General features: G+C 35.9%; 1 protein-coding gene and 1 long non-coding RNA gene across 2 annotated transcripts in view; one reads left to right on the forward strand and one right to left on the reverse strand.

Annotated features, from left to right (window-relative positions):
* LOC117175704 (serine/threonine-protein kinase minibrain) overlaps window positions 1-4,675 on the reverse strand; it is a 349,640-nt gene that overhangs the window by 302,015 nt on the left and 42,950 nt on the right. The gene's annotated exons all lie outside the window — the stretch shown is intronic.
* The window catches only part of LOC117175705, a 7,471-nt gene continuing 6,868 nt past the window's right edge, over window positions 4,073-4,675 (forward strand). Inside the window, exon 1 of the long non-coding RNA XR_004467486.1 lies at window positions 4,073-4,187. This is a non-coding gene — a long non-coding RNA (uncharacterized LOC117175705). The remainder of the gene's footprint in view (window positions 4,188-4,675) is intronic.

Here is a 4,675-nt window from a genome sequence, read left to right on the forward strand (position 1 = left end):
GATATTTCTAATGCATTGTGACTCTCTATTTCTCTCTGATAGAAATCAATGGGTTTCTTTTTACAATAAGGCGATTAAGTTAAATAATATTACGGATAGCTTAGGAAAAATCCCCGAACAAGATAATGATTTAGCTGAAGTTTGTGAAGGCATTGTTGAACTTACCGTAAGCCAACAATCACAATTAGAAAAACTCCTTGAAAATAAAATTAAAATCGAATCCGGAAAACAACTAGGGCAACTCATCTAACGAATCACAAAATTTATGTCTAAGGCCAGGATCCCATTAAACAACGATATTACTACGTGAGCCCTAAAATAAGGGAAATAATTTACGAAATAGTAAACAAACTATTAGAATAGGACATAATAGAACCCTCTTGTCCCCATTGGTCAAATCCTATTGTTATGATCAAAAAACCTGGGAAAGATTATAGATTCTGTTTAGATTTCATAAAAGTTAATAATATTACAAAAAAAGACCTCTGCCCAATTCCACTCATGACAGAAATATGGGAAACTTTAAGATCAGCAAAATGTATTTCGAAAATTGATTTAAAACTAGCTTATTTACAAATTCCATTAGATGAAAGTTCAAAACCTATAACAGCATTCACAATACCTGGAAAGGGCATGTACCAATTTAAAAGGATGCCATTTGGCTTAACAAATGCCCCAGCCACTTTCCAGAGACTGATGGATAAAATCATAACCCCAGATTTAAAGCCTAACGTTTTTTGTTATTTAGACGACATCGTAATGGTAACTCAAAATTTCGATGACCATTTAAAGTACTTGAACATTGTACTAGATAAAATAAATGATGCAAATATAACGATCAGTCCGGACAAATGCGAATTAGGCTGCTCAGAAATCAAATATGAAGGTCTTAAAGTTAACGATAAAGGATTGCAAATAGATGATGAAAAAATTGAACCTATATTAGAATTCCCTAAACCTAAAAATATTAAATAATTACCGCGCATAATAGGGATGGCAAGTTGGTATAGAAAATTTATCTCAGACTTCGCCGAAATAATAGAATCAATGAATAGATTGCTTAAAAAAGACAAACAATGGGATTGGGGATTAGAACCAGATGAGACTTTCCAAAAAATTAAAGACCTTTTAACATCAGCACCTATATTAACCTTCCCAGATTTTACTCAACCCTTCCTTCTCGAAACCGAGCGATTAATACGGGAGTAGGAGCCTAAACGGGGCAGAATCTCGGTACTCGGCATCTGAAAAAGAATGCCTAGCACTAGTTTGGGCCATCCGAAAATTTAGGCCATATCTAGAAGGTTATAATTTCAAAGTAATCACGGACCACTTAGCGTTAAAGTGGCTCCATAACCTAAAGAACCCCACTGGCCGATTAGCCAGATGGGCATTAGAACTTCTTGAATATGACTACGAAGTCATATACCGAAAAGGTAGTTCAAATCTCTACCCTGATGCTCTTTCGAGAGCAGGTGAACAAGTAAAAAATATAGCGTTTGTATTAGCGTGTAGCATAGAAAAACCAAAAGCAGACATTAACGACAAAACGGACGAATGGTACTCTACAAAAATAAGACAAATTACAAAAAGACCGGAAGAACACGAAAAATGGCGAATCCGATATTCGCAACTCTATTTTTACAGAACGGACAAACTAAAACCTATTCTTTTACCAGACTTTAACCCATGGAAACTCGTCGTACCCAAAAAATTACGAACACAGGTGTTAAAAGAAAATCACGATGACTTACAAGCAGGACATTTAGGTTCCGAAAAAACCCACGCGAGAATTTCCGAGTACTACTTCTGGCTAGGGATCTATTCGGAAATAATCAAATACGTTAAAAACTGTAAAACATGCGAAAGAATCAAACCGAGTAACCAACCGAAATTAGGACTGATGGGAAAAAGAATCGTTGAAGAACCATGGAACATGATTGCTGCAGATATCATGAGATCTACGATTCTCCACACCGACAATGTCATCGGACAGATTTTTAAAACCTACCTAGATAGCGATCATTCCACATGGGACGAACATATAGACGACTTATAGTTCGCGATAAACACTAGCAAACATACGACATAAGTATCGATTACTTCAGACGTAAATAATGTACGTAGGATAAAACAAGACAATATTTTGGACCTAATAAATTACACAAAAACATAACGAATCACTATTACAATAGAAAACTTTTGCTCGCCTACCCTTATTTATTTTACAGGAAAAGAATAACCATGGAGGAAAACTGGAGAATCAAAAAAGAGAAGAGCACATCAACTCTTAGACTTAATATTAACGAATGCTCGGAGTGATTCCAGTGCCAGTTTTGTAAAAAACTAATTTTCAAACCAGTTTACATATTACATGATACATTCTGCAACAAAAGACCCTACAGACATAAAAAAAAATTTACTACTCCAGACACTGACAAACAAACTTACGAAAAGGGGGACTGGGAAAAGATAAACAAAGAAATACAAAACCTACTAAACTTAGAAATTGAAGACTACGAAATCGAACTCAACATCGACCAAAAAACAATACAAGACATCGACACAGAACTTTGGGAATTAACCAAAATCAGGAGTATACCCAAACCCCCAAGGGGGAGGGGGGTTGTAACAGAATCGTTACTATAGAGGGTGACTGGGCACGGCCCTATGAGAAGGAGTCGTCAGGCCACACTCAATTCGCGACGGAATTACCCGAGGGGACACGAAACCCCGAGCGACAACGCGGCCGACAGTCAGTCTGTGTTAGCTCGTCCGACTGTCGCCTACTCTATCACCTTTTTTCCCGTTGCCTAAACGAGATTGCCTCGTGTACTATTTTTGGTTCGGGGCTTTGATTCAAGTGTGTGTCGTCTCTCCGTTCTGGGCTAGGAACCCTAACTTCTCCTACGATCCAGGTCTACCTTCCTGAAGAAGGCCCCTGCTCGCTCAGCCCGCCCCGGGTTTGGCCCGACCCGACGCCCAGCTCGCCCGTCGCCCACCTGCGATTTGCAACCCGGCTATCAGTCTGGCCACGAACTGGACGCCTCGCCATCTGATGTAAGTAGCAATAAAATGGTTTTCTAAATTCACGATGGTGTATTTTCTGTGGTTTCGCCTATCTCAGCTTCCCGCCTCCAAAAATTCCCCTCCTTGTTATTAATCCCGTCATAATTTAAAAAAAAATCTATTTAAATTTTTAATTCGAAAGCTTAACAAAGGACTCTTGAGTGTCGGATACTGTATTGAGATAGCCTCTGTGCTTGTTATTTATGATAATATTCTTATTTCTACTTCGGAAAGGACATTTTCAATCCTTCAGACCATTTGAATAAGCTAACTGGACTTTTAAAAATATCTACCTGAATGCCACATTTTTTAAAAATTATAGCTGCTTGTAGCTGCATTAATCCGGCAGGTTACTTTATTTCATTAGCTGATAAGATTTCGGAATATTTTAGATATATACAAAAAGAATCTAGATAATTTAAAATAAACTTTGTTTATTTGGGAAGAGATTTAAACCTTGGAAAAAATTTAAATATTTAATAAATTTTCAGAAATCTTTAAAAGTATTAAAATGTTTTTATCTATTTTAGAATTAAAAATTTTCTTTAAATTTTCGAGATTTGTTTCTGGTCATTTTGGAAATCTTATGTGATGTTTTAAAATCGTTTTAAGCATTCTCTTAAAATTGAAAATTGTTGAAATCCGTTGAATTACACTAAATTCTGTTGAAAACTATTGGGTTAAAAATTCTTAGTTGAACGCAATATTGAATGATTTCGAGCACTAAATTTGGTTAAAAACGTCGTGTCAATGTTTAAAAATTTTTTATTCGTAAGCAATCCATGCTCAATTAAAAAAAATTTGGAAGGAAAAAAATTAATTGTATAAACATTATTATAAAGCTTATAGCAGAATTTACTACTCCGCATAATAATAGAATATTAACCCTGTCGACGTACACTGGCGTGAATCCGAATACGACAAATATGCGGTACTCTCCAGCCTCTATTGTCGTTAAGTCCGCATTCATTTTTGGCTTGGCTGCCGAAGTAGCAGGTAATAAATTTCGAGTGAGTGCATATTGCACAAGTGTTCCTTGTGTGTGTGCAGCATCGTTGCCAACTCCGAAATATGAAAATAGTGAATTTTGCTGTTGGGCACTTGGATTTCTATTAAAAGTAAGTAAATCTAATCTTTCTTACAATAATTATAGATTTGAATATATTTATTGAAATAAATTGAAAACAAAAAATTGTTTCACATTCGATAGGCACCATACAGAAATTTGATTTTGCTCAAATTTGTGTACATTTTCGTAATTCATTTCTAATAATAACACAGTCACACAAACAAAAGTGTGCGGATCTGGTAACAAGACACACGTATTTCTATGGATTTTAGGGCACTGAATTCAAATTCGGTATCAAAAATCACCCATCACGTCATGGTAGAGCCATAACCTCAAAAAATGATGAAAAATCATGCACTGAGGCAAATAAATTTCAAAATAATGTCAGTGATGCAAATTTTCACTTCAAAAGCATGTCGACAACTGTGAAGGATTAACCCTTGCCTGATATCAACTTATTTAACATAACTTTACCCAACAGAACCTGACCTCACCTAATCTGAATTAACAGAAATTTATTGAACTACACGTAAAGCT

This window comes from Belonocnema kinseyi, chromosome 6 (genome assembly GCF_010883055.1).
Source record: "Belonocnema kinseyi isolate 2016_QV_RU_SX_M_011 chromosome 6, B_treatae_v1, whole genome shotgun sequence".
Classification (NCBI taxonomy): domain Eukaryota; kingdom Metazoa; phylum Arthropoda; class Insecta; order Hymenoptera; family Cynipidae; genus Belonocnema; species Belonocnema kinseyi.